Source organism: Mirounga angustirostris, unplaced genomic scaffold (genome assembly GCF_029215605.1).
Source record: "Mirounga angustirostris isolate CCGP_5_RB_7025 unplaced genomic scaffold, mMirAng1.0.hap1 SCAF_5, whole genome shotgun sequence".
NCBI lineage: Eukaryota > Metazoa > Chordata > Mammalia > Carnivora > Phocidae > Mirounga > Mirounga angustirostris.
This window is the reverse complement of record NW_026991713.1, coordinates 160,015,837-160,042,035: the sequence shown is the minus strand read 5'-3', so window position 1 is coordinate 160,042,035 and position 26,199 is coordinate 160,015,837. Positions and strand designations below refer to the sequence as shown.

General features: G+C 47.0%; 1 protein-coding gene across 7 annotated transcripts in view; it reads left to right on the top strand.

The window, feature by feature from the left end:
- The first annotated feature begins 444 nt into the window (after positions 1 to 444).
- Positions 445 to 26,199, top strand: part of LOC135364284 (thyroid receptor-interacting protein 11-like) — a 37,083-nt gene continuing 11,328 nt past the window's right edge. For 2 of the 7 annotated variants that reach the window (XM_064590262.1, XM_064590260.1), the window contains exon 1: positions 445 to 2,683. The gene's annotated coding sequence lies outside the window, so the exon portion shown is untranslated. Of the gene's footprint in view, positions 2,684 to 16,886; positions 17,038 to 19,230; positions 19,351 to 25,157; positions 25,314 to 26,199 lie in introns of all 7 variants that reach the window. The other 5 variants (XM_064590263.1, XM_064590267.1, XM_064590265.1 and 2 more) reach the window with 5 other exon arrangements.

Sequence of the window (26,199 nt, the reverse complement as noted above, 5' to 3'; positions counted from 1 at the left end):
CTATTTCATTTCTAGCCCCATAAAGTCATGGGTTTTTGTTTCTGTCTCCAGCTATTCAGACGTGGTGCACATGTTCTGGGTGTTGATGGAGAAAGGGAGCTGGGTGGGTCGGCCCCACAGATGACTGTCCTCTTCCTGCGGGCATGCCAGTCCATCTCCCCAGTGTTGGAGTCCACAGCCAGGAAGATCATTTTGTCCATGGCCAGAGTGGGAGCCTCAAGGCCCTGGATCCAGAGATGAGTCCCTGGACGCGCTGGGAAGCAACAACACTAAGAGAAAGCAAGTGTGTGGAGGAGGGGTTTTGCACTGGGAGAGAGGTGGAGCACCAAACGGCCGACCCTCCACTTTTGTGTTTCTCATCAGCTCCTGGGCCCCGGGCTGCCATGGATGTGCGCCTCCAAACCCTGAGGGCTCCGGGGGACACACGGTAACGGGGAGAGGAGCGGCAGCTGGGGAGATGGGCAAGGCCACTCGCGTTGCCTGACCCACAGTGACTCAGGAGGCAGCCAGGGAGCCATTCTTACATCTCCCTGGGGTCGTGGCCCCCTTCCTTTCCACCCACAACACAGAGGGTCATCCCCAGGACGGTGCGTGGGGTGCGCTCTCCCCACCCGGATCTGTCTGTCTGCCCCAAGCACTGGCCCAACACCCAGTCGGTGGAACTCAAGCACCCCAGTCAGCAGGTCGTGGGGTTGCCGACCTCAGCGGGGAGCCTTGGAGACCGATACAGGCCAGATGGAGGTCACACTGATGGCACCTCCCTCCTAGGTACAGTCAAGTCGCATCTGTACTCAACTTGTTGGCAAGGATGGGACATTGGTTTGGAAACGGATGGCGACCTCCATTGGAGCTAACAGAACACGAGCTAACACACAAGCTGGCCCGCAGTTGCCAGTTCCCTCCCAGATCGTGATTGTCCCCTCTGAAGCCAGTTAGGAAGCCAAGGAGCACGTCAAGCTGACCCCGTGTCCTCAGTTAAGGTGGGGCCACCCTGTTTGTGATGTCACTTGCTTTTATTCAGCTTCTCCTCAGTTCCCTGACGAGAGAGAGATTCCTGCTCTAGGCTTGTAGGGATCCCTTGACACCTGACAGATGTGACTGGCAGCAGTTGACTAGTCACATATTCTCACAGTTCAAGGGAGGAGGATACCACACACTGTGCAGGGCTGCACAGGAATTGCACTTGGGAACAGAGGGAACAAGCAGGGGCTTGGAAGGCAAGACTTTGTCCTAACAAGAAGGTGGGGCAAGTCCTGGTTCCCTTGGGAGGGTATGAGTGGCTTGCTTGAAGAATTCAGTGGGCTTCTAGGGAACTGAACGCTGCTCCCCCAAATCAACAGGCACTATGTCTGGTCCCTGTGATGAGAAGGGTTTTTGCTTAGGAGACCTTACGTGTGAGGGAGGAGGGAGAGGAGAACTTGCATTAGGCTGTTTCCGTCCCTCCTTGATTGTCCCTGGTGTGAAGACAGCCCTTAATATGGAATCTTCATTTCAGGCCTTATGCCCCAAGAGGTTATGAAAATGTCAGCCTTCTTACAACTACTAATGGCATTTCACAGTGAAACAGTATACAGAAGAAACATGTAAAAGTTGTATTGCTGTATGCTAGCAACGAACATGTGGGCTCCACTATCAAACATACGTTCACAATTACTAGTAAAACTATACTTAGGGATCAATCGAACAAAGCATGTCCAGCACTCGCATGCCCACAGCCGTTAGCACTGATAGAGGAAATCGGAGATATAAATAAATGCAGAGATATACCATGTTTGTGAATTGGAAGCCTAAGCATAGTGAAGATGTTCATTCTGCCCAGATTGATAGATCGATTTAATGCAATTCCTGTCAAAACCCAGTCAGGGTTTGTTTTCTTTTGTAGATTGATAGACAAGATGATTCTAAAGTGTATGTGGATAGACAAAGGAATGAAGAGTAGTTTCAGAAACAATTTTGAAAATAATAATAAAGTGGGAACATGCAGTCTACCCAGTTTCAGAACTTCTGCGATAGTTTTACTAAGGACGATTGTGTGGTATCTGCAGAAGGACAGACACAGATCAATAGAACAGAACAAAGAACCCAGAAAGAGTCCCCACAAATACGCTCAACTGAGTTTTGAAAAGGGAGCCAAAGCACTTCAGTGGGGGGAAAGCTGGCCTTGCGACAGACTACAGCCATTTCAAGCTTGTGATGAACACACAGACGCCAGACTCAGAAAACAGCACCAGGAGCGAAGGAAGACGGGGCTTTGACGGCGGTCCCGCCAGGTGGTGACGGGAAAGGAGGGGTAGACGGTGCCCAGGGCTCTGTGGGCGGGGCCAGAGGAGGCACCCAAGGGGCGCGTCCGCGGGCCGAGCGGGCGGGAAGCTGTCCAATCAGCGTCTGGGCAGAAGCGCCAATGAGCGGGAAGGTTGTTGGGCGGTTGACGTGAGCGGCGGGTCTGAGCCCCGGCAGCTGAGCGCGGCGGAAGCGAGCCCTCCTTCCCTCTCCGAGGCTGGCTCGTCCCCCCAGCGCCCGGGGACCCGGTTTCGTTGTTCTCGGTGGGGACAGCACCCCGGAACCTCCACGGCCATGGGCGCTCGTCCGAGGACGGCCTCTTTCAGCTCCTGTTCGTCCTCCTCGACAGACCCAGACGACGAGGGAGTGCGCGGCCCTTGCGAAGATGCTTCTCCGTGCAGAGGTGCCTGCCGGGCGCGGGGACCCAGCGTCCCCGGGGGCCTGGGGCCTGGGGCCTGGGTGGGGGGCGGGCCTGTGTCTCCGGAACACGCTCGTTCGCCAAAAGGGCGCCGTCACCTCGTGCGACCCTCGTTTCGCACGTGTGAAGTGCCCGGCGCGGGGCTTCATTCCTGGAGCGGAGAATGACCTCCCTTGTGCTGTGCGCCAGGCCTGGGGGGAGCGTGACTGGGAATGCGGCCTGCAGCAGGCCGGCGGGGTCTTGGCCTCCTTGGGGCTCGAGTCCTTATGGAAGCCCGACGAGAAGCAAGGAAGTCTAGCGTTGAGAGGGGAGGAGGAGTGCAGGTTCTTCCTCTTGCATAGGTCACATTCCGTTGGGGATCGTCAGGGTGCCCGTTGTGCACCTGAGATCAGGTCAGTCAAGGTGTGTTGGGGCGGGGCGGGGGGGATGGTCTGCCCAGGAGCACGTAGTAGTGGTGCGCAGAGCCAGGACTTTGCAGAGCTCTTGCGTGTCTGCCGCAGGAGTCTGCGTTCTAGGGGTGCAGTGGGGGCCGTGTTGTGAGCACAGATAGGTGTCGGAAAGCCCAGGCTGGGGTGTAGTTCGTTCGTTCGTTCGTTCGTTCAACAGAAAGTGTTGAGAGTGTACTTTGTGGTAGGCCCTTCTCTTTGGGGGGGTGGGGGGTGGGTATTCAGCGATTGGGAACCCAGGATAAATAGGACAGATACGGCGTCTACCCTATCACCACCTGGTTGGAAAAGACTGGAAGCAAATAATTGCCCATGAAATACATAATTACCGTTTTGCTTCGAGTGCTGAGAACTACGGGGTGCATTCGAGTTTGTCTTTTAGGCAGTAATGTTTAAGCTGAGAACAGAAGGCTAAGAAAAAAACGGGGATGTGGGAGGGTGTTCACTTAGAGCAGGGAAGGAGTGTGAACTGTGAAAGGAATTGAGGGAATGCCCTTGAAGCCGGGGCCACGTAGGGACTGTAGGGACTGTAGGGTGGGCAAGCCAAGGTTCGGGGTTAAGACTTGCAGTTTTTGTGGGTTCCTGGAGACTAAACATAGTGATTTAAGACATGGAGTCCAGAGCCAAGCTGATCGGAGCTCTGCCTCTTATGAGCTGTGTTCCTAAACCATTCTGGGTCTCAGTTTCCTGATGTGAGAAATGGAGATGATGATAATCCCACTTCTTAGATGATTGTAAAGATAAATGATATTTAACGTTAATGAAACACGTAGAGCCCTGTCTGACATGTAGTGGGTGTTAGTGGTGGTTGATTAAATAAAGAGGTAAATACATACATTGGTATTGAAGACTTGACGGTAGTGTGTGGTGAAATTTGGGAAGCTAAAAGCCTTCCAGCCAACTTCATTTCTTCTCCAGTGTTCAGGTGCTGTTGACCACATGTGTAGAACTGTTGAATTAGAAATAATGTTCGCATATCGACTGCTACTTGCTAAGAGACTCTGAAGTGCCATTGAAATAATCAGAAAATACTTTTCAGTAGCATAGTATAATTTTATTTAAAATGTATTGGTAGTCTTGATTATTTAGTATTTGTTGGTAAACGTTTTAGCAAACTTGCCTACTTAAAACAAAGTAAGTTAACTGTAGAGTAATTCAGACACAGCCAAAGGACAGAGAAGTAATATAACTAGAGCTTTCCTTTTCTTGACTCTCTAGGGGATAGTTTTTGTAATTTCTCTGTTCTTCTTTGCCTCAGTTTTCGATGCCCCCCTGTGTCTGCAGCCATCTAAACATTGTAGGGCAAGTTTGGGTTTGGAATTGCAGAGAGTACAGTGGTACCCAGCCCAGAGTGCACATCAGCAGAGCCTGTGGGGCTATTTAAAGAAAACAGAGATGTTCACGTCCTCCTCTACACTCACTGAGTCAGAGTCTTCTGGGATGGGCCCGGGGCTCTAAAGACCACGTATATTTGTCATCTGGTTGCATTTCATGAAAGCCTTTTTAGCACCGGGCTTTCCTTTATCTGAACAACATGCAAGAAGATTGGGAGAATCCATAAGTTAACGTTTGAGGACATTTTGCAGGGCTCTGTCCTTCAAGTTCTGTGATACCGTGATGTGCATCTTCACTGTAGTGTGTTAAACCCTTAAATTTTGTCAGAAAGTCATGTGATTAATAACGTAGAGATTCCTTGCGTGAATCGTGGGCAGATCACTTTGTGCCTCAGTCCTGTGTTTGGAATGGGGATAAAAATGGTAGCCCACCTTTGGGATGTAAGGATTAAATGAGCAATAGATCCAAGGCAGTTAGCACCGGGTCTGACACAGAGTGAAGCCTTCCCTAAATAATTCTTACTTCTTTTGCTTTCCCTCCATTATTTATTTATTTAAATACAGATTTTATTTACTTCTTTATCTTAGAGAGAGAGAGAGAGAGAGTGCATGCCCCTGGCGTGGGGCCAGAAGAGGAGGGAAAGGGAGGGGGAAAGAATCTCCAGCAGAATCCACACTGAGTGTGGAACCCAACTTGGAGCTCAGTCTCGGCACCCTCAGATCATGACCTGATGTGAAATCAGGAGTCGGACGCTGAACCAGCTGGGCCACCGAGGCGCCCCTTGATTTCCCTCCATTCTGAATATTATTTGGTTCCAGCTATGTCCTAGCTGTGGGTTAGGCTGGTTCCTGCTGCCCTAGGTTACAGCCATAAAGCCCCTAAAATCGCACTAAGAAAGCCAGTTAGCCTCCCAGGACACCTGGGATTCCCTCCAGGAAAGGGAACCATCCCTTCCTCCCGTGACGGTGGTCAGCATCCTCCACAAAGGCCACGGGAAGCACACCTGTCGTTAAACACAGTGGCTTCGTTACTCATCCTGAGGGAGAACCCATGTCATGGGGACTGTGGGGCCGATCCGTAGGAAAGAGGGTGTTAGCAAGACCTTACAGGATTTGGGCTTTGGGCGGAGGTTTTTGGGAGTGTTCAAGGAAGCAGGGGTGTGCTCTGGTCTGGGTGCTGAGGCGAGGCGAGGCGAGACTGTTCTGGGATCGGGTAGCTCCATCAGTGTTTTCTAGAAGGAGGTGTGAAGAGCGTGACGGACGGTGTCATTCAGAAGGAAGACACTCGCTGGTATCAGGCGGGAGAGAGGAGGATTGGCATTTGGGGGTGGGCACGACAAGCTGGTTTTTGTCTGTTTGGACAAAAGAGCAAAGGGTCCTCTTTGGTGTCCCTTCATCACCGGGGCCACGGCACCTCAAGCTGCTGTTCTGCGAGGTCATTTGCGTGCAACCGGAGAAGCACGTGGCGTCTCCTGGAGCGCCAGGCCCGCGGCGACCAGCCGTGCAGCCCGGCTCATGGTGCCAGGCCGCCTCCTCGATGTCAGCACTGCTCTTGCTTCTTTGCCAGTGGAGGGGGGAAGCCTTCAAAAGACAAATAGGTGTTTGCAGGGCAGAAGAAACTAGCCTGGCCGTGGAAGCCCAGGGCTGTGTCATCGGCACCTGACATTGGGCCAGGGAGCGGGGAGCAAGAGAGAATTCTGGGGAGGTTGTCAGAGAATGACTCGTGCGAGGACCAAGGGGTCAAGTGGGGGAGCTGACGTGCTCCGGGTTTTCGGACGGTCCCCAGGAGCCTCGTGGGAGATGCACTGCTGACAAAGAGCAGGTCTGTTCCCCTTTCCTTCCCTGTGGCCACAGCCCTGGCTCCGGTCCCTTCTCCTACCTGCTCTGTTGCAGCAGGTCCCTCTTGTTCTGCCTGCTTCTCATCCAGCTCCCTCTCCCATCCACGTGCTCCTGCTCTGGCCAGGGTGATCTTCTTGGAATCCCACATCTTCTCCTGTTACTGCGTTCCTCAAAACCCTTTGATTCCCCATCAGCCACAAGGTGAGAATCTGTACTGTGTGGCGACTCACTTTGCTTTTCCTGATCCTCTCACGGTTCCCTGGGTCTCCCGCTGCCAACGGGAAATCTGTATATCAATGTCTCTGAATTATGGCAAATCCATTCTTTCCAAAACTTCTCAAGATCCCCTTCCTGTATTCTCCTCCTCGCCACCCCCAGCCCCCCCCAACTCCGTGAATCGGGCCACTGTGTCCTTCAGTTCCCACGTGCAAAAGGGAGGAGTCCTCTTGGAACTCTGCTTTTACTTCCTTACCCCCTTGTGTGATCATTCTCCCAGACCTGTGATTTTATCTGCTAAACATCTCTGGATTCTACCTCCTTTTCTCTACCTCTGCTTTTGCCCTCTCATTCCGAGTTAAGGTCATTTGTGGTCTGTGCCATGGTTCTAGTCTGCTTACTGAGCTTCCAGATACTTCTACCGCCTCCAAATCCCTATCTCCCCCTGAAGCCAGAGGTTTGTGGAAGGCCCATTCGTTGATGTCACTGCCTAGGTTCCTGGCTTCTTGTTGCCGTTCGAGATAGACCCAAACGTTCCTTCTGTGTGTGCAGGGCTGCTCCGTCCTTCTTCTGCAGTCTTGCTTCCCGCTCGCCTTCCCTGCTGTACACGATCCGGTCATTCCTTCCAATGTGCCCTGTGCCCGCCGGCCTTGGGGCGGCTCGGCTGCTCCCTCTGCCCACGATGCTCTTTCCCCCACCCGCCTTGCCTCACGAGCTCTCATCTTCCCTCAGATGACTGCAGCAGTCACTGCACATTCTTTATTGAACGCCTTCTCAGTTGCCAGAGGCTCGGTTCTTGTGCGCTTCCCGATGTGACCCAGACAGACCTCGGTGGAGCTGTTAGGGAGCCTTTCTTCCAGGGAGAGAAGCAGCCAGGAAACACAGAGGCAAGGAATCTGGCGCATCAGGGGTCCTGGATGCTGTAGGAGCGTTGGAAGGGGTTGTCCTCTGAGCTGGGATGGCCAGGGACGGCCCCCTGAGGACAAGAGTGGGGAAAGCCTTGCAGGAGGTTGAGGGAGTGGGCCCTGTGCATGTCTGTGGGAACAGTGTCCCAGGCAGAGAGAAGGGCGAGTAGGAAGCCCTCCGTGGAGGGAGCTGGCCTGACTTGTTCCAGGAATGACAAGGCCAGAGTGAGGGAGAAGGGGAAGAGTAGCAGATAGGGTGTTAGGGACCTGGGATGGTGGCCACTGGGGGATTTTGAACTGAAGAATGAGGTGACCTGACTTGGGTTTTGATGGGATGAGTTCAGCTTCTCTGTTGAGAACAGCGAGGGGGGAAGCAGGGCGATGAGTTAGTAGGCTCCTGGAATATTCCAAGTCAGAGATGCTGCTGGCTTGGATCAGGATGGTAGGGGTGGAAGTGCTGAGAATCGATCCAGATTCTGGGTACGTGTTGAAGGGAGAGCTGATGGGATGTACTGACAGATGGGATGTGGGTGAGGCCGATGAGTCCAAGAAGGTGCCCAGCCTTCTGGCTTGTGTGAGATGCGGCTCCCTCCGGAGGCCCCTGACACCCGCGACAAGGTCCAGCCCCTTATCTGTTCTCTGTGCATCTCCTCTGGGGCAGTCAGTCCCGTTGCTCCGCAGACATCTCGTTTAATGTTTGTCTGCCCCGTGGGAATAGCGGTGCCGAGAGGGACCATGTGTGTCTCAGTGCCATGAGCCTTGTAGACCCCTAGTAAGTATTTCTGAGCCGGCCGAGTGATGAGGAACTGAATGGAGATGCTCATGGTTCTCTTTCCTGATGAGGGCTCCCAATTCCCATGTTCTGTTTCCCTGGTTTTGAGTGGTCTGTGTGTTTTAGAAACCAGGCCAGGGGCTGTAAGACGGAAATGGTATTGTGAGAATTGCAGAAGTTTCTCTGATGTCAGCCGCGTCGAAAAACGTCGCCCTCGACGTGCAAGTGGGTCAGAGGATCACCTCTTGGGAGAGGCAGCATTTTCTGGAGGGCCTAGGCCTTGCAGCTCACTGATGGCATCTTCCCGGCTCTGTCCAGAGTGCAGGGCTGGGATTTTGATCTGAAATATTCTGAAGGTGGGGGCTGCTGCTTTTCCTCCCCAGAGAAGACATGTCACTTGCGGATGAGAATATTCTGGTAAGGATAAATTAGCTGCCAAATTTGCCCATCAAGAAAGTCGAATAAATAATGGCTTTACTGGATTTGCGCTGCCTCCCCCCCATTTTTTCCAAAAGGGAACAAATTAATTTTTGAAAAGATCTGTGAAAAACAGTGGTCTCAGATCTAGAATACGAATTATTTTTCTTTTATGGTTAATTTTTTTTAAGGTTTTATTTTTAAGGGATCTCTCTGTACCTAACTTGGGGCTAGAGCTCATAACACCCAGATCAAGAGTCACATGCTCTTCCAACTGAGCCAGCAAGGTGCCCCTTCAGGGTTAACTTTTTAAATGACAAAAGTGAATACATATCCCCCACTCAGCCTCATTTGAATATAGTGTGCCTACAGGTTTTCATGCCTACAGTTTTTTAATGTCTGAATGTTTTTCCACAGTGGGGTTGTACTTTACGTGACGATTCTGTTTGTTATTTGGGTGGCTATGATTTTGCTATTAAGATAGGGCTGTGATGAACATCTTTGCATGTGTGTTTGAGTTTTCCCTCGAGATAGATTTCAGGGTAAAAACTTCTGCAAAATGATCCTCAGGAGTGGTTATGTCATTTTTGGTTCTCACCCATGGTAAATGAGATGGTAATGACAGAATATTTCTCAGTCTTTTAAATTTCTTGTCAAGTGGCAGGGGAAAAATAATGCCTGTTTCAATTTTTATCTCTCTCTCTCTCTCTCTCTATCTATAAATGTATGTTTTATATTTAAATTTAAATATGTATTTATTTTATATATATTTGAATTTATAGATGTAGCTCTATGTATTTATACACATACAAACATATTTCTAAAGATTTATTTGAGAGCGAACACGGGGGAAGGGCAGACGGAGAGGGAGAGAGAGAATCTCAAGCCGATTGCCCACTGAGTGCAGAGCCTGAATGGGGCTGGATCCCACAACCCTAAGACCATGATCTGAGCCCAGATCAAGAGTCAGATGCTTAACCGATTGAGCCAGCCAAGTGCCCCTTACATTTATATTTTTATAATCACCTGTAATACTGAGCAATTTTAGTTGGTCCCTATCACTGATACTTTTTTCACGGATACTTTTTTACATGAATCCTCGCTCGTTATCATTTTCCTGCTGGGTTGTTGTCTTTTTGTTTGGGTATTTATATTTTTCTTATTGATTTGTAGGAACTTTTTATAGGTCGGATAGTAGTCCTTTGCCTCTGTACTCGTTGCAGTATTTTCTCCCAAACGATTGTCTTTCGGTTTCGCTTGTACCATACTTTTCAGGATACATTTCATTCTGAATCTCTGTGGTGCCCAATCTCATAGTCTAACTTTATAGCTTGTGGCTTTGGATAATGCTTCAAAAGACCATTTTCAATCGCTGCATTTTCTTTTAGCACTTTTAGGGTTTGGGCTTCTGTTGCTTAGACCATTCATCTGTCTTTATTACTTTGTATGTTACAAGGTAGCACTTTTGTCCCTACACCATCTAGTGATGGTCTGTATCCCCCATGGATTTGAAAGAGCCCTTAAATGCTAAATTTTTATATATACTTTGACACAGACATGGGTATATCGTTCTTCACTTCCAGTTGGAATTGCTTTTTTCCTTTTGATGCCTGAACATTTTGCCTTGCGATATAACTTAGTTGTGAATTGATTGAGAGCGCCTATAGCTTGCTTCTAGAGTAAGAATAGGTTTGTACCACTGAATAGCACCCTTTTCTTAGTTCATTTGAGCAGCTGTACTCCAGGAAGGAAGAAAAGAAAGGGACCCTGACAAAAAACATGTGTCTAAGCCTGTGAAAGCAATAGCTTTTTAGGTAGTCCTGCCATGTAGACTTCAACATACGTGTCATTGGCTGGAAGTCGTCATGTGGCCCTACCCCTAGCTGCAGGGACGTGGCGGGGGGGAGAATTTCTCACAGGGCAGATTAATACCTCGAACAAAATTGGGGCCCTCTTCGTAAGGAAGCAGGCGTAAGTGGATATTGAAAGGGGAACTCGGATTGGGGCACCTGGGTGGCTCTGTTGTTAAGCCTCTGCTTTCGGCTCAGGTCGTGATCCCAGGGTCCTGGGATCGAGCCCCGCATCGGGCTCCCTGCTCAGCGGGAAGCCTGCTTCTCCCTCTCCCACTGCCCCTGCTGTGTTCCCTCTCTAGCTGTCTCTCTCTCTCTGTCAAGTAAATAAATAAAATCTTTAAAAAAAAAAAAAAAAAGAAAGAAAGAAAGGGGAACTTGGTGGGTCAGCTCCATCTCTCATCTTTTTTTCTTTCCTTTAGAATTTCCCCAGGTAGGGGTGCCTGGGTGGTTCAGTCAGGTTGAACATCTGACTGTTGATCTCAGCTCAGGTCTCGATCTCAGGGTTGTGAGTTCAAGCTCCACATTGGGCTCCGTGCTGGGTGTGTTGCCTATTTAAAAAAAGAAACAAAGACAAGAATCTCCCCAGGTATTCTTCAGTGACAGAGGTGGGACGGCAGGGGAGAAAAGGAGATAATTTGTAAAATAAAATGCTCAGGTCTCATTGTTCAGCTTGATGAGCATTAAGAAATGTATACAGTTGACTCTTGAACAACATGGGTTGGAATTGCATGGGTCCACTTATAGGCAGATTTTTCGATAAATAGAATACAGTACTGTAAACATATTTTCTGTATGATTTTCTGAATATGTTCTTTAGTGTACTTTATTGAAGGAATACAATGTATAATAAATGTAACATACAAAATCTATGTTAATCAACCGTTTATGTTATCAGTAACGCTTCTGGTCGTCAGTAGGCAATTAGCAGGGAAGTTTTTGGGGAGTAAAAGTTAAATGAAAATTTCGGACTGCACAGGGGTCAGCGCCCCTAACCCCTGGGTTGATCAAGGGCCAACTGTATATCTGTGCACCATCCCCGAAAACTGTATCTGAAACTCCAGAAGTTTCCTTTGTATGTCTTTCTAGTTAATCTCCTTACCTCCAGTGGTCATTTTCTGATTTCAGGATCTATGATAGAGTATAATTGCCTTTTCTTGTACGTCGTGTAAATGGAATCAAGCAGTATGTATCGTTTTGTCTTCTTTCACTCAGTGTGTTCTTTGCGATTTATCCATGTTGTGTGCACTTATCCAAGATACACAAAGCCAGATCCTACTACTTTAAGTGGTAAGGACAGATTTTAATCAGCAATGACTATTGTAGTCAGGAAAAGAGTCCAGCTTGAATGAAACTCAACCTTGATTTGTACAGAGGGTATTTTATGTTTTAAAGATTTTATTTATTTTTTGACACAGAGAGAGAGACAGCTAGAGAGGGAACACAAGCAGGGGGAGTGGGAGGAGGGAGAAGCAGGCTCCCTGCTCTGCAGGGAGCCCGATGTGGGGCTCAATCCCAGGACCCTGGGATCGTGACGTGAGCCAAAGGCGGAGGCTGAACAACTGAGCCACCCAGGCACCCCACCGAGGGCATTATAAAGAGAGGATGAGGGAGTCATGCCAGAGGTGAATTAAATCAGAGAAGTAAAAGATTACAAAAAGTGGGAAACGTGAAACCCCCTGCATTTACTCACTGGGAGACAGAGGCCAGACTTTTCATTGTTGGCTGAACAAACCATGGATGCCTTGAGTTTTCTCAGTAGGGACTAAGGGTGACTGGAGTCACCCTAGGGGTGGGGTCTTGAGCTGTTGTTAGGAAGTATGTTAGTGTTTGGGCGAGTCTGCATATGATAAGCCAAGGTTGAGGCCCCTTTGAGAAGAGGGCTCAGAGGAGTCAGGCTAGCGTTTGCTTAAGGAGAGAGTCTTTGTGAGTGTAAAATGGTGTGGTCCTTTGTATGTAGTGTGCATATACCACAATTTTTTCATCTGTTCATCTGATGATCAGGCATGTTGTTGTATCCAATTTTTTGGTCATTGTGAATAGGCTACAATAAACATTCTTAGAGCAGTCTTAAATTTCTCTTGAAATTGCTTAGTGGAATTGCTTAGTCACAGCGAAGGGATATATTGAACTGCTAGACTAATTTCCAAAGTGGTTTATCAGTTTACACTTCCCACCAGCAATACAGTAACACTCCAGTTGCTCAGCATCCTCGTGAACATTCTGTGTTGTCAGTGAGGGTGAAATAGCATCTCATTATGGTTTCACATTGCATTTCCCTGGTGAAGCATGATCTTAGGCACCTTTTCGTGTGTTTCTTGGGCATTCCGACATCTTTTGTGACCTGTCGAACGTTCAAGTCTTCTGCCCGTTTTTGTTGTTAATGTTGTTTTTGGTTTTGACTTATTGGAGTTTATTATATATTCTGAATAGGAATTCTTTGTCATACAGATGTATTTTAAAAATACATGTATAGGAAAATAAAAATTTTAAATACTTAGAGTAGCATCAAAGCACGTAAACTGGTTGGGGTGACTGGCTGGCCCAGTTGATGAATCATCTGTGTTTTGATCTCAGCTCAGGTCTTAAACTCAGGGTTGTGAGTTCAAGCCCTGCACTGGGCTCCATGCTGGGTGTGGAGCCTACTTACACAACAAAAACAACAACCAAAACAACCCCAAACTGGCTGGGAATAAGTCTCATGAAAGACATGAAACACCTTTACACAGAAAAGTAAAAAACTTTGTTGAGAGGAATTCAAGAAGACTGAAATAAATGGGAGCTCTGTTTTGTTCATACATCGGGGAAGATTTGATGTCCTGGAGATTTCTGTTCTCCACGCCTTGATTCATGCAAACAGTGCAATCCCAGTTAAATCCTAGCCATGTTTTTTAGAAGAAATGAACAAGTTGATTCTAAAATGTATATGGAAATGCAAAGGGTCTGGAATAGCCAAAAAAGTCTTCAAAAGAAGAACACAGTTGATGAACTTACACTGCTTCTTCTTGCTTAATTTTAAGACTTAGAGCAAAGCCACAGTAATCCAAGTCTTTGACACAAAGAGAGATCAATGAGCAGAGCAGAGAGTCCAAAAAATAGACCAAACGCAAGTACTGTCGACTGATTTTTGCCCAGAGTGTCCAGTCAGTTCAGTGGTGGAAAGGGAAGTCTTTTTAATGAATAATTCTGTGTGACCTGGACATTCAGGCGGAAAGAAAACGGACCTTGACCCCTCCCTCATTCTGACATACACACATTAATTTGGGATGAATCATAAGCCTAAATATGAAAGCGAGAACCAGCGGCGCCTGGGTGGCTCAGTCGCTTGAGTCCGACTCTTGATTTTGGCTGAGGTCATGATCTCGGGGTCATGAGATTGAGCTCCGTGTGAACCCTGTGTCAGGCTCCACGCTAAGCGAGGAGTCAGCTTGAGATTCTTTCCCTCTCCTGCTCCCCCCTGGGCGCGCTCTCTCTCAAATAAATAAATCTTAAAAAAGGAAAAAGCTAGAACCGTAAAACTTTTGTATGAAAACATGGGAAAATGTCTTGACAACCTTGAGGTAGACAAATGTTTTGTATGCAGAACACAAAAAGTTCTAATTAGAAAGGAAAAATAGATACACTAAGAAAACGAAGAGGCAAGACAGACTGGGAGAAAATATTCAGAATACGTGTTCTTAAATGTTTTATTTTTTCCAAAAGTACTTTAGCATTATTCAGATCCATGGTATCTTATTAGTGTATTCTTTATTAACTGTTTTTTTCTTTTTTCTTTTTTGTTTAAGTCAGATATGAGACATTGTACCGTGGGAAATTTCTGATTGGCTTCTCCTCCTTATTCACCCTCTGGTCAATGTTGGTTCCTTTTCCGTTCATGTCTTGCCCAGTGTTCAGGGACTCCTTGCAGTAGAGACAGTAGATTTTAGATCCTATTGATCCTTGTGAAGTAACTGGCAATTCGATGAAGCCAGAAAGCAATAGCAGTAGCTTCCTTTGGGAGGAAATGATAGCCTGTGAGTCTTAGTCAATTGAGGCCCAGTGTTGTTTTTTGTTTTTTTGTTTTAAGATTTTATTTATTTATTTATTTATTTATTTATTTATTTATTTGAGAGAGCGAGACAGAGTGGAGGGGGGCAGGGGGAGAGGGACAAGCAGAATCTGCACTGAGCGTGGAGCCTGAACACGGGGTTCGATCTCAGGAACCTGAGGTCATGACCTGAGCCGAATCAAGCGTCAGACACTTAAACGCCTGAGCCGCCTAGGCACCCCTGTTTTTCGTGTTTTTTTGTCTTTTGTTTTTGTTTTGTTTTTCTTAGGTGATTAAACACTTAAGGCCTTGCGGATCTGCTGAGGAAAGCAACAGCGCTCACAAGAAGGGAAACAAACTCAAAGTCTGTGTAGGTACAAAGTCTGTTGCGCGTAAGACTTTGCTTCCTGCCTTCCATTTATAAGCAAGAATAAACGCAACAGGAAATAGGAACCCAAAACTGAGACTAAAGGACGTAAAAGAACAACAATAAAATTAAAAATGAGAGGTAGAGCATATCTTCAAGGCCCGTATGCAGCACGCAGTTAAAATTCCCAACTTGAAAACCGATGCTGAGAGTATTGGATTGAGTCTTGCAATTGCAGATATATACATTGTAGGTACATATATATGTACATACAGGGCACCGCATATCTATCTATCTATCTATCTATCTATCTATCTATCTATCTATCTATCTATCTATCTACATGCACTGTGTATCCCTACAGAAGCAGACACACATACACACCGACACCATATCAGCAACTGAAGTGTTGGGGGAGGGATGGAAGTCCAAGTGGGTAAGTAGGTTTGCAAAGCAATGGAATTAAGTTTCCTCCGAGGTTGCACAGCTTGAGGAAACAACCTCGACCTCTGTCTGTAAGCGGTGCCTTCCACAGAGGGTGCTTCTGAGGGCTGTACGTGTTCCTGTTTGTCCAGCGTGTGGAATAATGCCTGGCATTGTAGCCAGCACTCATGAGTGTTGATGAGAAGTGAAATGAAGCAGCCCCAGCCTGGACCCTCACTGGCTGGAAGAGCGGGGAGGGCCCCTTCCCATTCCCTCCGATGGAGAAATATCCGGTGGAGGGCATGTCACACCTTTCCTAGCAAGTTCCCACCGTTGCAGGGGACGCTCCTGCCGAAGGGGCCAAGTCAGTCAGTGCTTCTTGAATGAACTGGTGGCTGCAGCAGATCAGTGTTTCCCACGGGAGGAATGGGAGATGACTTGAGGTGGCACCCAGATAGAAGTTTTACATTTTAATAGGTATTTATTACAGGGTGTGTTAGAAGAAAATATTAGGTAGCACGTCAGACCTGGGTACTAAAAAGAAGTGAAAATTGCAGGGAACACTGGATTGAATAAACCCTGAGAAAAGGTCTTTCTAAATATGGGATCTTTTTTTTCCTTCTTTAAAGATTTTATTTCTTTATTTTGACAGAGACAGTGAGAGCGGGAACACAAGCAGGGGGAGTGGGAGAGGGAGAAGCAGGCTTCCCGCTGAGCGGGGAGCCCGACGCGGGCCTCGATCCCAGGACCCTGGGATCATGACCTGAGTCGAAGGCAGACACTTAACGACTAAGCCACCCAGGCGCCCCTAAATATGACATCTTAAGTCAAGCAGAGAAAGTCACTTATCATATGGTTTTACTTACTTGTGGAACATAAGGAATTGCGTGGACGACTTTAGGAGAAGGAAGGGAAAAATGAAGGGGGCGAGATCGGAGGGGGAGACTAACCATGAGAGACTATGGACTCTGAGAAGCAAACAGAGGGTGTTAGAGGGGAGGGATGTGGGGCGATGCGTTAGCCCGGTGATGGGTATTAAGGAGGGCACGTATTGCATGGAGCCCTGGGTGTTATACGCAAACAATGAATCATGGAACAACTACATGAAAAACTAACCGATGTACTGTATGGTGACCAGCATAGCACAATAAAGAAAAAATAAATAAAGAGATCTTTCATTCTTTGGGTTTTATTTTATCTATTTATTTGTTTAACTTTTTGAGAGCGAGAACACATGTGAACGGTGGTAGGGAGGGGAGGGGAGGGGAGAGAGAAAGATCCCAAGCAGGCTGCACGCCCAGTGCGGAGCCAGACGTGGGGCTCCATGTCAAGACTCTGAGATCACAACCTGAGCCTCAGCCAGGACTCGGTTGCCCAACAGACTGCGCCACCCAGGCGCCCAGATTCACTCTTGATGTGTCCTGCAGTCACTGTGCACCATGTTGGAGTTGTCATTATCTGTGCACGTGGACGTGCTCGGTCTTCCTCGTGGCGTGGCTGGACCGCTGCACCTGCAGCCCCTGGCTGCTTCGGTCCACGTACCATTTAAGGGCCATTTGAAGAAGGAGCGCAAATCCCGATTGCTATTCCAGAACCATCCGTTGAGACCTTCTGACGAGATCAAGAAAGACAGAGGAACACAGCCTACACCTGGAGGGTCGGGAGCTTGGAAAGCAATCTCAGAGCCGGTGATGGCGATCTCTTCAGAAACTCAGCCTCGCCAGTGCCCTTGGCGGCTCGAAGGTCAGTGTTGTGTGGCAACTCACAGATCTCCTGAAAGGGAAGACTTGACCAACTCATGTCACTCATCCTTTCCCTTTTGTTCTGTCCCAAAAGTCTAAAAGGGCTTTTTCATAAACATGAAATGAGAATTGTAAGCAATAAGAAAGACATGGACTAACTGGCAGTGTTTCTTTTTTCTTTTTTCAGTCTTACAATTGATGGTGTCTTAGAATGAAATATGGCCTATGGTTAGTTTAGAAAAATTATAAAACAGAGAGAAATGAAAACACATACAGCCCAGAAATCTCTGAGCTTTCACCTGTTTCTCTGCTGTTCTTCAACCTCCCTGTATACCTTCTGCTACTGGAACATTCCGAGGCGCTTCCTGCCCCCATGCTGTTGTCCTTCATCTGGCATAAGCTCTGACTTCTCTGTGTCTCTGTCGCTGTGTCTTCCCGGGTTCCCCACTGTATCCCCAGTGCCTGGCACTTAGCAGACACTCAACAAGTATTGCTTGACTGGATCAAGAGTGTTAAACTGAGGGCGAGCACAGAAGCTGCTCCTTGTCATCCAGGAGAGGGCAGTAGGAAGGACAGGGAGGAGCTCCTAGAGGAAGGCGGCTTGGTCAGCTTTTCAGCAGGTAGAGCTGCTCAGCGGGGGAGCGAGTGCCTCCGTGGTGGGGCGTGCTCAGGCAGTAGCTCGGTGTTGTTGAAGGGTGCTTGCCCTGCATGTCAGGGTCGACCAGGTCATTTGGAAGGCCCCTTCCAACCAGACATCCATGTTTGCGGACTCTTCTCCCGGGTCTGTGGTTCTTTCTCGACTGCAGATAGGGCTTTTACCACTGGATGGCACCAGATGAAGGCTGTGAGGACAGTGCTCATCCAACCACCCACAGTGAGAACACAGTTTTTTCTCTTTTCATTATGGAAGTTTCGTTGATCTGTACAATGTTATGTCAGTTTCAGGTGTGCAGCATCGTGATTCGACAAGTTTGTTCATTACTCAGCACTCACCACGATTAAGTATAGTCACCATCTGTCACGGTACAGTTGTTATGACAATATTCTTGGACTATATTCCGGATGTTGTACTTTTCATCTTTGTGAGTTATTTATATAAGTGGAAGCTTGTAACTCTGAATTCCTTTGACCAATTTCGCCCCCCCCCTTTCCGTCTGGCAACCATCAGTTTGCTCTCGGTGTTTAAGGGTCTATTTTTTTTGTTTGTGTAGAGAACAGATTTTTCATGGCACTTATACCCCAAACACACACTTCAACAACTTCACAGAAACAGTCTTTAACTCGTACAGTATGTAACGCATACTGATTTTTTCTAGTTTACTCTAGCTGACTGCATTTTCTAAGACGGGGATTTGCAAACTATTACACTGATTTTATGACACGGATGGGTCACAATCCACTGTTTGAAAAGCACTGTTTTAGACAACGCAGCCTGTTCAGCCTTGTAAAACTCTGTGGGTCAGTTTTCCTTGACAGTCTGGGCTGTAGCAAGTTGTGTCCCTTAGTGAGTACTTGGTGTGTTTCTGTGTTGAGCTGCTGCCTTGAGCAGCAGTAGGTATGTGCTTCCTTATGGGTGTCTGTGGATGTGGGAATATGGACGTGGGAGATGGCGGGGGGCGTGTTTGTACAGGATTAGCACCTACTGTAGTCCAGGCAGCGGTAAGCCTTGTCAGTGGATATGAAGAGAAGATATATTATCTGTCTGCTTCTGGGAGCTCAGAACCCAGCTGGGTGACATCACATACACATACACACACACACACGAGCGTGCACACCCCCCCCCACACACACCCCCTCCCCTCCCCCCCCACACCCCCTACCCCTTTCAGCTTACTCATCAAGCAAATGGAAATGAACTGATGCGCTCAGAATACCACTTAGGACATTTCAGGGTGTAACAGAAGACCAACTCCATTTGGTTTATTTATTACTTTTTTTAATGTAAATTCAATTAGCCAACTTACAGTACATCATTAGATTCAGATGTCGTGTTCAGTAGTTTGTCAGTTTCATATAACACCCAGTGCTCATCACATCACATGCCCTCCTTAGTGCCCATCACCGAATTACTCCATCCCCCCACCCACCACCCCTCCAGCAACCCTCCCGTTTGTTTGCTAGAGTTAAGAGTCTCTTACGGTTTTTCTCCATCGCTGATGACTTCCCATTCTGTTTTCCTTCCCTTCCCCTACAGTCCTCTGCCCTGTTTCTTATATTGCACATATGAGTGAAACCATTTGATATTTGACTTTCTCGGATTGACTTATTTCGCTCAGCATAATACCCTCCAGTTCCATCCGTGTGCATGTAAATGGTAAGTATTCATCTTGTCTGTTGGCTGGGTAATAGTCCATTGTGTGTATATGTGTGTATATATACACACATATATATATGTGTATATATATACACACACATACACACACACACATATATATATATACCACATCTTCTTTATCCATTCATCTGATAAGACATTTGCAAATATCTTCTCCCATTCCGTAGGTTGCCTTTTAGTTTTGCGGACCTTTTCCTTTGCTGTGCAGAAGCTTTTTCTCTTGATGAAGTTGCAATAGTTCATTTTTGCTTTTGCTCCCTCGCCTTTGTAGATGTATGTAGCAAGTAGTCGCTGCGGTTGAGGTCGAAGAACTTCCTGCCTGTGTTCTCCTCTAGGATTTTGATGGATTCCTGTCTCACAGTAAGGTCTTCCATCCATCTTGAGTTTATCTTTGTGTATGGTGCCAAAAAATGGTCCCGTTTTATTCTTCTACATGTGGCTGTCCAGTTTTCCCAGTACCATTTATTGAAGAGACTGTCCTTTTTCCACTGGATATTCTTTCCTGCTTTGTCGAAGATTAGTTGACCATAGAGTTGAGGGTCCATTTCTGGGTTCTGTCTTCTGTTCCGTTGATCCATGTGTCTGTTTTTGTGCCAGAACCATACTGTCTTGATGATTACAGCTTTGTACTCTAGCTTGAAGTCTGGCATTGTGATGCCACTAGCTTTGGTTTTCGTTATCAACATTCCTCTGGCCATTCGGGGTCTTCTCTGGTTCCATACACATTTTAGGATGATTTGTTACAGTCTGTGAAAAAAGTTGATGGTATTTTGATGGGGATCTCATCGAATGGTTCGATTACTCTGTGTAGACATTTTAACAGTGTTTTTCCAATCCATGAGCATGGAACGTTGTTTCATTTCTTTGTGTCTTCCTCAATTTCTTTGCTAAGTGTTGTGTAGTTTTTGGAGTACAGATCCTTTACGTCTTTGGTTAGGTTTATTCTTAGGTATCTTATGGGTTTCAGTGCATTTGTAAATGGGATCGATTCCTTCATTTCTCGTTCTTCTGTCTCATTGTTAGTGTATGGAAATGCAACTCATTTCTGTGCATTGATTTTATATCCTGCTGAATTCTTGTATGAGTTCTAGCAATTTTGGGGTGGTGTTTTGGGTTTTCCACATAAAGTATCATGTCATCTGCAAAGAGTGAGAGTTTGACTTCTTTGCTCAGTCGGATGCCTTTGATTTCTTTTTTGTTGTTTTCTGATTGCTGAGGCTAGGACTTCTCTAGTTGAAGAACTGCGGTGAGAGTGGGCCTCCCTGTCATGTTCCTGACCTTAGAGGAAAAGGTCTCCGTGTTTCCCCATTGAGAATGATATTCGCTGTGGGCTTTTCATAGATGGGTTTTATGTTATTGAGGTATATCCCCTCTACCCCTATACTGTGGAGAGTTTTAATCAAGAAAGGATGCTGCATTTTGTCCGGTGCTTTTTCTGCATCCGTTGAGAGGATCATACGGATCTTGACCTTTCTTTTATTAATGTGAAGTATCACATTGATTTGATTTGCGAATGTGGAACCACCCTTAGAGCCCAGGAATAAATCCCACTTCGTCACGGTGAATACTCCTTTTAATGTGCTGTTGGATCCTATGCGCTAGTATTGTGCTGAGAATTTTTGCATCCATGGGGTCTTTGTCTGTTTTTGGGATCAAGGTCATGCTGGCCTTAGAGAACAAGTTTGGAAGTTTTCCTTCCATTTCTGTTTTTTGAAACAGCCTCAGAAGAATAGGTATTAGTTTTTCTTTGAATGTTTGGTGGAATGCCCCTGGGAAGCCATGTGGCCCTGGACCCTTGTGTGTTGGTAGATTTTTTGATCACTGCTTCAGTTTCCTTGCTGGTTATGGGTCTGTTCAGGTTTTGTATTTCTTCCTGATTCAGTTTTGGTGGCTTACAAGTTTCCAGGAACGCATCCATTTCTTTCAGGTGACCTCATTTGTTGTCCTATAGTTGCTGTGTGTGTTCTTAAGATGGTTTGTGTTTCTTTGGTGTTGGTTGTGATCTCTCCTCTTTCATTCATGACATTATTATTTTGGGTCCTTTCCCCTTTCTTTTGGATAAGTGTGGCTTGAGGTTCATCAAGCTTATTAATAATTTCAAAGAACCGGCTCCTGGTTTCATTGATTGTTCTACTGTTCTTCTGGTTTCTATTTCATTGTTTTCTGCTCTAATCTCTATAATTTCTCTTCTCCTGCTTGGTTTCGGCTTTAGTTGCTGTTCATTCTCCGGCTCCTTTGGGCGTAAGGTTAGCTTGTGTATTGGAGACTTTCTGATTTTTTGAGGAAAGCTTGTATTGCTATGTACTTTCCTCTTAGGACCGCCTTTGCTGGATCCCAAAGGTTTTGAACGGCTGTGTTTTCAGTTTCATTCATTTCCATGAAATCTTTAATTCTTCTTTGATTTCCTGGTTGATGCATTCATTCTTTCGTAGGATGCTCTTTAGCCTCCGAGTGTTTGAGTTCCTTCCCTATTTCCTGTTGTGACTGAGTTCCTGTTTCAAAGCATAGTGGTCTGAAAAGAGGCAGGGAATAATCCCAATCTTTTGGTATCGGTTGAGACCTGATTTGTGCCCCGGTATGGGATCTCTTCTGGAGAATGTTCCATGTGCCCTGTAGAAGAATGTGTATTCTGTTGCTTTAGGATGGCATGCTGTGATGTACCTGTGAAGTCCATCTGGTCCAGTGTGTCATTCAGAGCCCTTGTTTCCTTGTTGATCATCTGCTTAGATGATCTGTGCATTGCTGGGAGTGGGGTGTTGAAGTCCCCTACAGTTATTGTATGATTCTCGTCGTGTTTCCTTCATTTGGTTCTTAATTGGTTTATGTAATTGGCTGCTCAAGTTAGGAGCATATATATTTATAATTGTTAGATCTTCTCGTTGGGTAGGCCCTTGAAGTATGATATAGCATCCTTCTTCATCCCCTAATACAGTCTTTGGTTTAAAATCTAATTTGTCTGATAGGAGGATTGCTACCCCAGCTTTCTTTTGAGGTCCATTCGCGTGATCAATGGATCTCTACCCCCTCACTTTCGATCTGGAGGTGTCTTTAGTTCTACAATGAGTCTCTTGTAGATAGCATATGGATGGGTCTTGCTTTTTTATGCAGTCGGATACCCTGTGTCTTTTTTTTTTTTTTAAATGATGACTTTTTTTTTGAAGATTTTATTTATTCATTTGAGACACAGAGATACAGGGAGAGAGAGAGAGAGCGAGAGAGAGCATGAGCAGGGAGAGAGGCAGAGGGAGAGGGGGAGAAGCAGGCTCCCCGCTGAGCCAGGAGCCCGATGCGGGGCTCGATCCCAGGACCCTGGGATCATGACCTGAGCCGAAGCCAGACGCTTAACCATCTGAGCCCCCCAGGCGCCCCTACCCTGTGTCTTTTGATTGGAGCATTTAGCCCATTTAGATTCCGAGTAACTATTGAGAGAGATGAGTTTAGTACCGTTGTATTACCTGTATAGTCCCTGTTTCTGTAGATCTTTTTCTTTCTGGTCCAGTGTTACTTTTGGGCTCTCTCTTGGCATAGAGGATCCCTTTTAGTATTTCTTTCTTTCTTTTTTTTTTTTTTAAGATTTTATTTATTTGACAGAGAGAGACACAGCGAGAGAGGGAACACAAGCAGGGGGAGTAGGAGAGGAAGAAGCAGGCTTCCCGCGGAGCAGGGAGCCCAGTGCGGGGCTCGATCCCAGGACCCTGGGATCATGACCTGATCTGAAGGCAGATGCTTAGCCGACTGAGCCACCCAAGCGTCCCCCCCTTTAGTATTTCTTGCAGGGCTCGTTTAGTGGTCCCATAGTCTTTCAGTTTCTATTTGTCCAGGAAGCCCTTTAGCTCTCCTTCCATTCTGAATGACAGCCTTGCTGGAGAAAGTATTCTTGGCTGTATGTTTTTCTCATTTAGTACCCTGAATAGATGATGTCAGCCCTTTCTGGCCTCCCAGATCTCTGTGGATAGGTCTGCTGCCAGCCTAATGTTCCTACCCGTCTAGGTCAGGAACCTCTTGTCTTGAGATGCTTTCCGGATTTTCTCTTTATTTCTGAAATTTGCAAGCTTCGCTACTGTATGTCAGGGTGCTGATATATTTTTATTGATTTGGAAACGGGTTCTCTCTACCTCTTGAACTTGTATGCCTGTATCCTTCCCCAGATTAGGAAAGTTCTCAGCTATGATTTGTTCATATATACCTTCTGTCCCTCTTTCTCTCTCTCTCTTTCTCCTCAGGGCCTGCAGTAACTCCTCAGCGGGGAGTCTGCTTGCTTCAGGATTTTTCTTTCCCTCTGCCCCTTCCCCCGCTCACTCTCTAAAATAAATAAATCTTTCAAAACAAAAGGAAGAGATCGAAGGAGGGAGGCAAGATGGTGGCACGGTAGGGGAGCTCGTTTCATCTGGTCCCTTGAATGTAGCTAGATAACTATCAAATCATCCTGGACACCTCTGAATTCAACCTGAGATGTAAGGAAGGAATTGCTGGAATTCTACTAATAGACAAGTGACCACTTTTTGCAAAGTAAGAGGTGCGGAGAAGTGAATCTGCGGGGATATATGGGAAGATCCTCTGCGGGGAGAGGGAGCCTGTGTAAGCCGGCCACAGGCAAGTGATACAGCCCCAGAGCGCAAAATCAGAACCTTTAGAAATCTTCTCCGCTAAGAGCCCTGCCTGAAAGGTGCTCTGGTGGCAAGGTGGGGCAGCATCCAAGGTGGGACAGTGTGACCTCAGGATCCCTGGGGTCACAGGAAGAACAGGGGTGCTTGAGCCGGCAGAGTTCCCAGGCACTGGAGTGGGGAAACTGGTTAGGGTCAGGGAGCAGGGGGGGTTCTCAACTCAGTTTGCCATAAACCATGAACCACGGCTCATCTGGGTGACAGCTATTGTATGCGGGTCCTGCACAGGGCAGACAAGGCGGCGCCCCTCTGCCTTCTCCCAGGAGGATCGGTGCAGGCCCTCACCACAGGAGCCTGCAGACTTTGGCACACACAAAACTGAAGACCGCTTATCCCTGACAGTTTACTGAAGAGAGGGGACCTCGATCTTTTCGCTCCGGGCCTGGAAATCGGGGCGTGGCCATTTTTCTTTTCATCCTCTCAAGTGGCCCAGAGAGCCTTCGGGGAATAGAATCACATAGAGCAACTACAAGCAGTTTACACTGAGCCCGCCCCCCCCCCCCCCCCCCCGCAAGGGGCGGTACAACTCCCCCCAGGCCAAGACACCTGAGGGTCAGCACAGCAGGCCACTCCCCGAGCAAAGCAGCTGGAAGAACAGGGGAAGAAGTTTAGGAGCCCACAGGAGTGCAAAACTCCAGCACTAGGGGAAAACAGTAAATTGAATTCAAAGGTTATTTCATGATTCGTTTATCTTGCAGTTTAAAATTTTCCTTTTCTTTTTTTCTTCCCAACTAGTTTCTTATTTTATCAACTCTTTCATTTTAAGTCGTTTTTGATTGTCATTTTCTACATTTCCATTTTTTAGAGATAGTCTTCAGTTTTGCTTCCTTCTGCTACATTCAATTTTATGTCTGTATATATGTAACCTTGGTGATTTTACACTTCTGGGATTTAGTGTCTTTTAACAAACAGGCCAAAATACACCCAGGATTTCATGGAGGTTTGACCACCTGGGAGATAATATTCTCTCTTCTCCCACCCCCCAGCCACCCCCCACATTTCTTTTTTCTTCTCTTTTTTGGTTTCTGACCTCTTCGGATTTGACTAGTGTGTATTTGCTTGCGTCGTGGTTGATATTTTTTATGTTGCTCTCTTGTTCCTCCATTCTTCTCTGGGCAAAAGGAATAGAAGGAGGAATTCACAACAAAAGAAAGAACCGGAGGATGTACTCTCTGCCATAGATCTAATTGATATGGACACAATTGAGCTGAGCCTAAACCAAGAGTTGGCCGTTCAACTGACTGAGCCACCCAGCTGCCCCTCCATTTGGTTGAAATGGTAAAGACATTTATTAATTCACATGAGGGGCATTTATTAATTCACATTATCCGATGAGGGGCAGAGCAGGCTATAGGCCCACAGGGGCTTCGCATGGTTTTAGGGATGCAGTGTCCTTCCAGTACTTCTCCTTGTCCTAAGGCTGGTTCCCTCAACGGTTGTCAGAAGCCCTTCAGTGGTAATCTGGGCTTCAGCTCCCTGGTTTAGAACACTGAAAGTTTGGTTCCTTGTAGTGTAGACCGGGGAGAGTTTAGGCTACCATAGCATTTTCCAGGTTATAGTGTAGACCAGAAAGTGAAGGCTACTATAACATTTTCTAGGTTGTGGCTGTTGTGTTTCTTTGTTCCTGGTTTTCCCACTAGGACTTGCTTAAAGGGTGTGGAAGGACCGGTTCCTAATCCAGAGCCGGGGGAAATACTTAGGTAGTCGTTCGTGAGTTTTCCGGAACGATCCTGGATCTCCTTTCCTATGGACACAGAACTTCCGGTCGAGCAGAGTTCTCTGACTGGCTCTCACCCGTGGGTTTGCTGAGGGAATAAGTGGTGGCAGGTTTTCTAGGTGAGGGATGAGGTGAGGTTCTGTGCTGTCTAGGGTCTTGGGGAAGGAGGTAGGCGCACGAGTAAAGAAAGGGAAGAAATGGCTGCCGTGGGGACGGTGACGGGCCATGTGTGCGAGCACCAAGACGGATGGCTGAGTCTGCCGACATTTGTAATGGAGTACCAGACGTGCCTCTGTTGGCCTTTTGAGGTAGATGAGCTTTTAGGGATTCACTCTTCAAAAGAGGGAGTTCCAGTGTTCATTCTCTCCAGTGGCGAATGGAAGTGCTCATTTCCCAACATCCTCACCAGCACGGTGTATTAGAAACCTTTTCATCGTGGTTAATCTG